We start from the raw sequence: 11,702 nt of genomic DNA on the forward strand, positions 1-11,702 counted from the left end.
TTCTCGCGTTGAGATCTTTAGAACTATATATCCATGTTAATATGTTTCGAGAAACATTTTTTCATGAAAAAACCCAAAAAGAACCGATAGGAAAAAGTCATTGTCAGAAACATTCTTTTTTACCTTTTCTCCCTTTCCGAGAGGCACAACTATGATTCTCACAGAAGGTAATATGTGCATTCACGTCGAGATCTTGAGAACTCTATATCCATGTTAATAGGTTTTGAGGAACATTTATTCATGAAAAAACCCAAAAAGAACCGATAGGAAAAGTCATTGTCAGAAACATTCTTTTTTTACTTTTTCTCCCTTTCCGAGAGGCACAACTATGACTCTCACAGAAGGAAATATGTGCATCCACGTGAAGGAAATCTATACCTCTCGTGGAACAAAAAAAACGTGTTTTGTTTCCTTTTTCGAGAGACACGGTGCCTCTCGTGGAAGCACACATGTGCCTCCACAAGAAGCAAATATGTACCTCCACAAAAAACAAACATGTGCCTCTCATCAAATTTTTCGTTTTTTTCGAGAGGCATAGTTCTGCCTTCATGAGAAACAAATATATGACTATCGCGAAAGCAAATCTATGTCTTCACGAGAAGTAAGTTTGTGGTTCTCGTGGAAGCAAATATGTGTCTTCACAAAAAGCAAACCTATGTCTCTCATGGAAGAAAAAAAAACTATATTTTTTTACAAGCGAAAGCAAATATGTGCCTCTGCGGGAAGAAATAAAATGGGTTTTTTCGTGCAAAAAAAGTCAGATTTTTTCTTCAAAATCTACGGAAAGCTGGCGAAAACCGGAAAGCCGAAAAAGGAAAAAACACATCTAAAACCAGAAAATACGTACAAAATTAAAATCCCGAGTGAGCGTCCGGCACGAGACACATGGCGATGGCTGAGGGTGCCAAGTGATGTGCACGCAGCCCATAAAAAATTACCCTCGAAGGGCTCCCGCAAAAGGGTACCCCTCAGTTTGTTACTCTCAATTTTCCAAGCCGCATATTTATGTTTCTCCATTTGACACTCTTTGTGACAAATTATCGTAGAAACGGTGCTGAGACTTTTTTTGCAAGGAAAATTGTGAGCTTTATTCAACTGAAAGCATTTGTTGGGCAGTCAGCCACCTGGCAGCCAGGGGTCTCACTGATCAATCTTTCGGTCACGACAATCGTACAAACATGCTTAGCATAGATATGTGCGAACCATAGTTGGTCATATTACATGTTAAATAACAAAAGAAATAAAGCGCTAGCTAGATCTCCAACTTCTATAAAGATGGGTGACACAACTGAACAAGAATATGGCACGCCCCATAAGGTAGCACACGTGCCCGGTTTGAGGAATCTTCTAGAGGGTTCTTGGCGGTTTTGGGAACTTTTTTTTGACCGTTTTTGCTATTTTCTCTATATTGTTTTATCTTTACTTTTCCAAAAAATAAAATAAAAATTCAAAAATACTAAAAAATCAGGCTACTTTTTATAGAGAAAAACATGATTGCAAAAACTGTTCAGGAGTTCAAAATTCGTTTTTAGCTTAAAACAATTATTCAAGAAAAGTTAGTTCATAAAATATTTGGGAATTTCAAAAAAATGCTTGACTTTTAAAAATGATAAAAAAATCTATTAACAATGTTTGCGTTTTAAAACTCTGAGTGTTTTTTCAAATGTTCCAAACTTTTAAAATGTTCATGTTTTAAAAAAAATGTAATGACCGTGGAAACGCTCTGGTGTGTGGGGAGGATCAAAAGCGTTGCCGATACCAGCGGACGCAACGGCGACGGCATCTTCGCCGGACTCGTGATGCAGGATCCGAACCCGAACGGAGCAATTGGAGAAGGCGGCGTATGTGTCCTCGAGGGCCATGGGATGGTGGACGTGGCGATCTTGCTGATCGGTGAGGTGGTGTCAATTATGAGCCCCACTTTGACCTCCGTCGGTGTGGCTTGCTTCCCGCGAGGTCAACACAAGGGAGGCAATGAAGCATACCAGGAGGAAGCAAATGTGGGCGTCCCTAGCCATGGGAGAGATACCAGTGCAGTCAATTGCTTCGTCGAGAGAAGAAGATGTTTGGTCCGCGAACACGGATGCCCTGCGTGGCAGCTTTGTGTAGGTCGCAACATGTAGAGTTGTGTATGCTTTTGGTTCAAGGTTGATTTGCGCGCGCAAGATGGGCAATCGTTTCCTTTTTTCATGACAAGGTAACATGGCCGGAATGCCTACCCTATATCACGCCCTTGTTCGTCATATAGGGCAGGCTTTTCTGAAGGAACCTCCAGATGGTCGGGCCCACTTAACGAGCTGCTTCTATTATGTTTTTTCTCTTTTTTTTTCTTTATATTTTTTCAGATCCGGTTATTCCTCTTTTTTTTGGTTTACTATTTTATTTTGTTTTTACTTTTTATACATTTGAAATTACATGAGCCTTTTTCGAATGTACATTGAACTTATTCTAGCATACAGTGTGCTTTTTTTTTCAAATGCACGATGTCACCATTTCTAAGAATACACACTGAATAATTTTTGTATATGATAAATCATTAGGGTGTATAAATTGAAAATTTTATGATATATGATTAATATTTTTATTAATACACACCAAACATTTTTTAAAATATATGGTGAACTGTTTTTAATATACACTGAACTTTTTATAAGACATAGACTGAATAATTTTGGAAAATACATTTTCCTAATTATAAAAGTTTGTAGATTCTAAAAAATAATGGTTTGTTTTTTGAGTGAAAAAGTGAGTGAATAAATGAAGAGTAAAATATAAAACAACAACTTTGTGGGGAAAGTTGGCTGGCCCATATGCGTAGGTTCCAGCAAAGCCACTCCTAGTTGACGCCCACGAGGGTCAACTAGGAGAGCAACTAATTGAGGATCGCGCGCTCACGAGCCTCTCAAGCGTCATCTGGGGTAAGCTCAACGCGTCACTTTGCGCTTTCTCAGTCACCGCCATATGTCGTACTCTGGACGGTTCCTTTGGATTCTTATTTTCTGCATTTGTTTTTGGCTTTTTAGATAATTTCTCATCTTTTTTGGCCTTTTGGTTTTTTATTGGTCTTTCTTAGCTTTTGGACAAAAAAAATAATTCACATTTTTGCGTGAAAAATATTCTTTTTGCTTTTGCGAGAGGCACATATTTGCTTCTGGGAGAGGCACGGCCGTGCCTCTTGGAAACGAAAAAACGTGTTTTCTTTTTTGTTCTTTTCGCGAGTGACACGGTTCTGCTTTCGCGAGAGGCACGGATTTGCTTCTGCGAGAGGCACGGCCGTTCCTCTTGAAAACAGAAAAACAGTGCATTTTTTCCCATGAGAGGCACAATTATGCTTCCACGAGAGACATGGATTTGCTTTCGCGAGAAGCACGGCCGTGTCTATCGGAAACGAAAAAAACATGTTTTTTTTCTTTTCTTTCGAGAGGTACGGATTTGCTTTCTGTAACGCCTGGATAATCATGCTACAGTAATCTCATGTTAATGGTGCCACGTCACCTCTATCACTGTAGTTAATCTCGGATTAATTCGAAACCGCTTCAAAATTCAAAAATCAAAATCAAGTCAGACAATAAAAGTTTTCAAATAATAAAACTAAAATGTTTGAAATGTAGAAAATAAATCATACATGATTATGATGGTGAAACCACATTTTAATAAATTATTCAAATGCACTAAATTAAATAAAAGAAAAAAAGAAAAGACAAAAAAAAAGAGAGAAACCCCCTGCCCCCGGGCCTCGGCCCAGCAGGCCGGCCCATTCGGCCGCAACCGACCGGCCTAGCCGGCCCACACCCGCCACCTTAACCCCCCCCCCCCCCCCCCCCCCCCCCCCCCCCCCCCCCCCCCCCCCCCCCCCCCCCCCCCCCCCCCCCTCTCCCCGATCCAGATCGGATCAGGGCACGACTCCACCACCTCGTCAACACCCGCCGTCGCCGCCGGCCGGAGCTTCTCGGGCCTCGCCGGAGCGTTCCCCCTCGCCGGGCTACCTGGTCCTCCTCCACAACGGCCCTTCCCGAACCTCCCTGCGCCCATTGCCCCGTCCCTACGCTACCCCATGAGCTGCGCCCCTCCTCTCTCTCCCTCGCCCCGTGCTCCCCTCCTCCCGTGCGCCACTGCTGCCACTCCCTCGCGTCGCGCGTGCGTGCGCCGGCGCGCACCACGGCGCCCCGTGCGCCTCCGCACGCGCCCTGGCGTGCGAGCCCGCACCGCTGCATCGCTCGGTGCCGCCAGCCACCGCCGCCCGAGCTTCTGCTCACGGCCACCACGGCCACGGCCTCGCCTGCTCGGCCGCGCGTGCGCCCGCAGCCTCCCCCTCGACGCGCTCGCCTCCCGCAGCTCCGCGCGCGTCCGCTGCTGTGGCCGCGCTCGCCGCCCGCCCGCGCGCGCCTTGGCCACGCGCCCGCGTCGACCAGGCCCCGCCTTGCCCCCGCCTCCTCTCCTGCTCGGCCTGGCCGCGCGCTGTCCGCGCTGCCCAGCCGCGCGCGCCCGACCATGGCCTCTGCCCGCTCGCCCCCTTCTACCTGCTGCGCTACTTGGCCGCGTGCGCACCCCGCAGCGCCGACCACTGTAGCGCTGCTCTGCTGCTGGTGCTCTACGCTGCCGCCGCCTGCAGCCTCTCCCCGCTCGCGCGCGCCCCTGCTCTCTCGCACCCGCGCTCGCCTTCGTCCGGCCGCGCCCTCGCCGCCCTAGCGCATGCGCGTCGCTGCCCTGAGTCGCCTCCACCTGCCGCGCCGCGACCACACGCCCGGCGCCGGCGTTCCGGCGCACACACGCGCCCGCCCCGTCGCCTCGGGTCCGCCCTGATGGGTGCCTGCGCCGCGGCCCGTTACGCCCAAACCCACCAAGCCCCCCCTGCCAATGACACAGGGGGCCCATGCCCCAGAACGTTAAAAAAAGAGGTAAAAAAAATATAATAAATAAAAAATAATAAAATTAATTAATTAATTAACTAATTAACTTAATTAATTCTGGTTAAATTAGCTAATTAAAGATTAATTAACCTAACGACTAATTAACCTAATTAACTGCTGTTAATTAGCTAACAGAGTATGATAGTGGGGCCCACCCCCCTAATTAATACTAATTAGGTTAATTAAAATGTGTCACTGACCAGTAGGACCCACTGGTCAGGTTGACCAGTCAACCCTGATGACTGTTGACGTCAGCATGACATCATGCTGATGTCATAAATCCATTTTTGAAATTAAATTAAATAATTAATTAAATTCCAGAAATTAATAAAATCTTTAGAAAATCATATCTTTTAATACGTAACTCGGATTAAAATATTTTCAACATGAAAGTTGCTCAAAACGACGAGACGAATCCGGATGCGCAGCCCGTTCGTCCGCCACGCATCCCTAGCATAGCAAACATGCAACTTTCCCCCTCCGGCTCCTCTGTCCGAAAACGCCAAACACCGGGGATATTTTCCCGGATATTTCCCCCTTCACCGGTATCACCTCATACCGCGTTAGGGCACCCCTAGCACCGCTACTTGCCATGTCATGCATCGCCATGCATTTGTTTGCATTATATTTATTGTTTCTTCCCCCTCTTCTCTCGCTAGACACCGAGATCAACGCCGCTGCTTCCCAGTACGACTACGGAGTTGATGACCCCTCTCTCTTGCCAGAGCAACCAGGCAAGCCCCCCTTGATCACCAGATATCGCCTACTCTCCTCTATACTGCTTGCATTAGAGTAGTGTAGCCTGTTACTGCTTTCCGTTAATCCTATTCTGATGCATAACCTGTCATTGTTGCTACAACTGTTGATACCTTACCTGCAATCCTAAATGCTTAGTATAGGATGCTAGTTTACCATCAGTAGCCCTACATTCTTGTCCGTCTGCCATGCTATACTATCGGGCCGTGATCACTCGGGAGGTGATCACGGGTATATACTATATACTTTATATATGATACATGTGATGACTAAAAGACGGGTCGGCTCGTAGGAGTACCCGCAGTGGATCTTTGTGGCGAAGCGACAGGGCAGGTTGAGACCACCTAGGAGAGAGGTGGGCCTGGCCCTGGTCGGCGTTCGCGGTTATTTCAAAATAACACGTTTAACGAGATCTTGGTATTTGATCTGAGTCTGGCTACTGGCCTATACGCACTAACCATCTACGCGGGGACAGTTATGGGCACTCAACGTCGTGGTATCAGCCGAAGCCTTCGTGACGTCAGCGACTGAGCGGCGCGCGCCGGATTGGAACGTAAGCCTGCTCTTGTATTAAGGGGGCTAGTTCTGCTTCCGGCCGCCCTCGCAACGTGCAGGTGTGCAATGGGCGATGGGCCCAGACCCCTGCGCCATAGGATTTAGACCGACGTGCTGACTTCTCTGTTGTGCCTAGGTAGGGCTGCGACGTGTTGATCTTTCGAGGCCGGGCATGACCTAGGAAAGTGTGTCTGACCAAATGGGATTGAGCGTGTTGGGTTATGTGGTGCACCCCTGCAGGGAAGTTAATCTATTCGAATAGCCGTGATCTTCCGTAACAGGACGACTTGGAGTTGTACCTTGACCTTATGACAACTAGAACTGGATACTTAATAAAACACACCCTTCCAAGTGCCAGATACAATCTAGTGGTCGCTCTCTAACAGGGCGACGAGGAGAGGATCATCGGTTAGGTTTATGCTATGCGATGCTACTTGGTGAACTTACCATCTACTCTCTTCTCCCGCTGCAAGATGGAGGTTACCAGAAGCGTAGTCTTCGATAGGACTAGCTATCCCCCTCTTATTCCGGCATTCTGCAGTTCAGTCCACATATGATACCCTTATTCCATTTGATACCAATGCATACATATGTAGGGTAGCTCCTTGCTTGCGAGTACTTTGGATGAGTACTCACGGTTGCTTTGCTCCCTCTTTTCCCCCTTTCTATACCTGATTGCTGTGACCAGACGTTGGAGCCCAGGAGCCAGACGCCACCGTCGACGACGACTACTACTACTCGGGAGGTGCCTACTACTACGTGTAGCCCGCTGACGGCGATCAGGAGTAGTTTAGGAGGATCCCAGGCAGGAGGCCTGCGCCTCTTTCGATCTGTATTCCAGTTTGTGCTAGCCTTCTTAAGGCAAACTTGTTTAACTTATGTCTGTACTCAGATATTGTTGCTTCCGCTGACTCGTCTATGATCGAGCTCTTGTATTCGAGCCCTCGAGGCCCCTGACTTGTAATATGATGCTTGTATGACTTATTTTATTTGTAGAGTGGTGTTGTGATATCTTCCCATGAGTCCCTGATCTTGATCGTACACATTTGCGTGTATGATTAGTGTACGATTGAATTGGGGGCATCACACTTCCGCGAGAGGTACGGCCGTACCCTCTGTTGGAAAATGCAGTGCTTAGGAAGCGCTGAGGCACGCTTAGACGCTAGGCAATGGTCAAACGCCTCTTCTAGGGTATAAGTAGAAGTCTAAGGAGGGAAAGTAAGAAATTATCTACCCAAGTGAAAAATCATATCATATTACAATGATATACCAAACGGACATATTCCAATGACAGTAACTATTAGTTAACTTATTCATATGCCCTGAATTAACATAATACACATATAGTAACTTTAGATACATCTTGATAGTAAAAAGTATCTAACCGCCTAGGTTGTGCCTAGGACACTTAAGCAGCGTCTATGCATTAGGTGAAGATCAATCGCCTTGGAAACGGAAAAAAGGTCAGGATTTGCACGGTAAACGCTATTTCATTCTCAATGTATGAAGTAGTCGTTGTTTAACACAGGAGCCGACCGAATGAAGATAAGATGGGGTGACCGGTTCCTAATGGAATATTGTTTCTTTTTTCCTTTGAAGGTTATTTTGGGTTTTTATTTTTCTTTATAAAAATAAAAAATTCAAAAAATATTTGGAACTTTGACATGCATATTTTTCAAAAATGATCACATTTAAAAAAATATGATTTAATAAATCAAAACTAGTAAAAATGTTGTGTTTCAAAAAAATCATATTTTGGAAAAAAGTCCGTTTAAAAAACATGTTTTAGAAAATATTCACTTTTTCCCCAAAAAAATCTTTGCAAACTATTATTTTTTGTGTTTTGAATAAATGTTTAGTTTTTGTAAAACATGTACGCAATTTTTGAAAAATGTCCGTACTTATTGAAATATTTTCATGCTCTATTTTACAAATGTTGAATGACAAAAAAAATCGCCTCCACATGCATGAGACCCTTAACCACTGTTGTCGTAATATGAATGTCGGGAGGAATAATGATGGCATGTGATATGGAGCTGCTGCATGTATGTATGTATTTGTACTTGGCTGCGCACAGTTGTAAAAACATATCAGGCGGATCGGTTATGTGAACCTAGAATTATGCATCCACATATTGATGATTCCATGATAGTTTTTTTTAACTCTATAGTTGTTTTCATCATTTCCATTACTCTCGTGTTTTTTTATTTTATTCTTGTGTACTTTAAATTCTTGTCACGACACTCTTGCAATATTTTGACCTCTGTAACACTTTTCTTTTACCGAATTAACATGCAGGCACATTCTAATATACCTCTATAAGAGGCAAAGACCATTTCATATGCTCGTCGTGGGATCGATACTCTTACTTCGACAATGTTACAACTAAAACTTGTGCACTTGCAGGGCATCAGTCACCGTAACACACTTCTCGGACACATGAGCTTCAATAAGACCACAAATGATGCAATTGAAGATCTCGATACATTCCTTCATTACATATCCTGGCTTGAGACATCTATAACGACCTAAAGCTTTAGGTGCATTAGATTCAACAACATTCACTGCCATAGCTAAAGAAATTTCACCCTTGCTAACTCTTTAGACTGAACCTGCTGCACATATTCTCCACCCGCCTGCATACCACCAGACAAACTAGAGTCCACACCAAATGACTGCCCAACCCTTGTACTATTGCTATGTTGCCCACTAACATCATGAAACTAAGCTTGGAGTTGATCCCCCTATGGGTTTGCCGATGGCGACAAACGGTGAAACTATTATGGGAACATGTTATGCGAGGGACACTGCTGCTGCCAGTCGAAAGGCGGAGGTGCACCTTGTGGGGGAAGCGCGTCTCTAGCATGAAAGGACCACTGTAATGGAAGTCCTTGTATTGGTATAACTCCGACGATGCGCATCCATACTGGCCTCCTAAAAGTGCAACCGATCCCGGGGTAGTTCTGATAATTAATAACAACATATACATCATTGAACTAATGCATATTAAAATATTATTTCTGGAAAAGTTCAATATAGGAATGGTAAGGACATGTGAATGTGGACCCCTCAAAGTGCAAAGAACATGGATTGGCAAAAGCTCCAAGAATCTACATTTTTTGTTAAGTGATCCAAGATCACATTGAGTTCATAGGAAAGCCAATACTATTAAAAGGGAATGAGGTTTTGATCATGAGTCATTTGCTCAAGTGCTTGAATATATTGCTCCAAAAACCTCAGCTGCACTCTCACAATCCAATTTGTACAAAACCCTAAAGTCATTCTCGATCCCACCTGAATAGATACACCCGACCCCACCGAGATACACTAGACATAGCCACTCCCTAAACCCTAGAAACTCAGTTCCACTGAGATGACATTTGGTCCCACCAAAGTGCAAGTGCCAAGTTTCTATAACCCATCGTTTTCACTTCGGAATCTCCGAGTGAAACCGATCGGAATTACGAGATGAGGTAACTGCTTAGGTCATCATGAATCGGTCCCATCGAGTGCATTCATCTGGTCCCATCGAAACATCTAACATTCGAATCTTTTGCACTAGTCGGTGCCTCCGAGAATTTCTTTTTGGTCTCACTGAGTTGTGCATAAAGGTGTGTAATGACTAGATCTTTGGTGAAGGCTATATATACCCTGCCCACACCACCTACTCTTAGAGAGAGCAACCAGGACGAAGCCACCACTTTCCATATCCATTTTCTGAGAGAGAACCACCTACACTTGTATTGAGATCAAGGCATTTCATTCCAACCATTTGATCCTTGATTTCTAGCCCCAGCAAGTTTCTTGCCACTCCAATTATTCTCCCACTACCATGCCCAATCTGTGAGAGAGTGAATGAGTGTTGAGGAGACTATCTTTTGAATCACAAGAGTAAGGAGTTCATCATCAACAACAATATTTATTACCTTTTGGAGAGTGATGTCCCCTAGATTGGTCAGATGTCACTTGAGAGGCTCCAAATCACGCGGAGTTGAACCAAGAGTTTGTAAGTGCAAGGAGATTGCCTACTTCGTGAAGATCTACCCCGAGCGAGGCTAGTCCTTCGTTGATGTAAGTCATGGTGGAATAGAAAAGGTTGCTTCTTATTGGACCCTTCATGGGTGAAGCTCCGCCCTCTGTGGACTCGCACAGCTGTTACCCTCTGTGGGTTGAAGTCTCCATCAATGTGGATGTATGATAGCACCACCTATCGGAACCACGCCAAAAGTCTCTCTGTCTTCATTGCATTTGATATCTCTGATCCCCTCCTTTACATTCATATGCAAAGTCTTTACTTTCCTCTGCATACTCTTTAGACTTGCATGTGTACGGTATTGCTTGACTTATGTGAATTGCTAAAACTTGCCAAGAACTAAAATTGGGAAAATGCTAGGTTTTTATTTGGTCAAGTAGTCTAATTACCCCCTCTAGACCTATTTATGATCCTACACCTCCTCCACCACTCCCTTCCCTCCCACCGCATGTGTTCATCCCTTGCTAGTTGCCTCTGCCTCTGAAACCACCCCTTCGCCCCAATCTTCTCTCCAATTTTAGCTACCACCACCCTCCATGACTGCCTCAACATAGGGTTTTTTTGGCGGCAACACAACCACACAGTTGTCCCCAAGCCCTAGCCTCATTCGCCTCTCCATTTGTTTCCCTGATCCGACCCACAAGCCCTGAGAAGTTGTTGAATAAGAACTGAACCACGCAGACAAAAATGCCCAGATTCCACCGGGCCCAACCCATGATTTTGTAGCAAACCCCCTTCTCACCCGCTGACATCATCAATGGCAGCCTCAACAGATCTAGGAAACACCGACCTCCCCAATCTTCAAAACCTACGGAATAACAACAGGGAGCACCTCGATTACCATAAACCCGAGCTATATGCAATCACAATGACTTACCCTCCGCTTCACACCACGCCACCCAAGCGACCGCTGCAGCAACCCGATCCCGCCGATCCGAGCGCAACCGCGACGCTCCGAGCTTTAAGGATCAAACCCAGCTCCCAGTCTCCCACTTTGTAGGTTGTCACCGACAGAGTCCCTCTGGATCTCCACGATGACGTGCAACCACCAACCTCCTTTCTCCTCACCTCTTCACATCCTCCCCACTCGTTGCCGGTCACAGCTAGTTCAAAGTAGCTAACTAGAGAGATTAATTAGTTAGGTAGCTAGATCTAGGACTAATAAGCTAGCTAGCTAGATGTAAAAATGTGCAACAATGTGTGTGAGATTAATTTTGACAAAAGAACAAGGGAGAGGAGCAAGAAGGGGAGAGAGAGGAAGAAGAAGGGAGCTAGTGCGAGAGGCTCACATGCGTACAATGAGTTTTTCTCAAATATGTCAAAGCTATTAGTGGCGTGTAGCCAACTCGCACAAACTAATAATCCAACTACTAGCGACGAGTCATTCACTGCGAACGTCATTAGTAAGTGGGAGCCGCGCAACAAACGCCAGTGGTACACCACGCAAG

This window comes from Triticum urartu, chromosome 5 (genome assembly GCF_003073215.2).
Source record: "Triticum urartu cultivar G1812 chromosome 5, Tu2.1, whole genome shotgun sequence".
Classification (NCBI taxonomy): domain Eukaryota; kingdom Viridiplantae; phylum Streptophyta; class Magnoliopsida; order Poales; family Poaceae; genus Triticum; species Triticum urartu.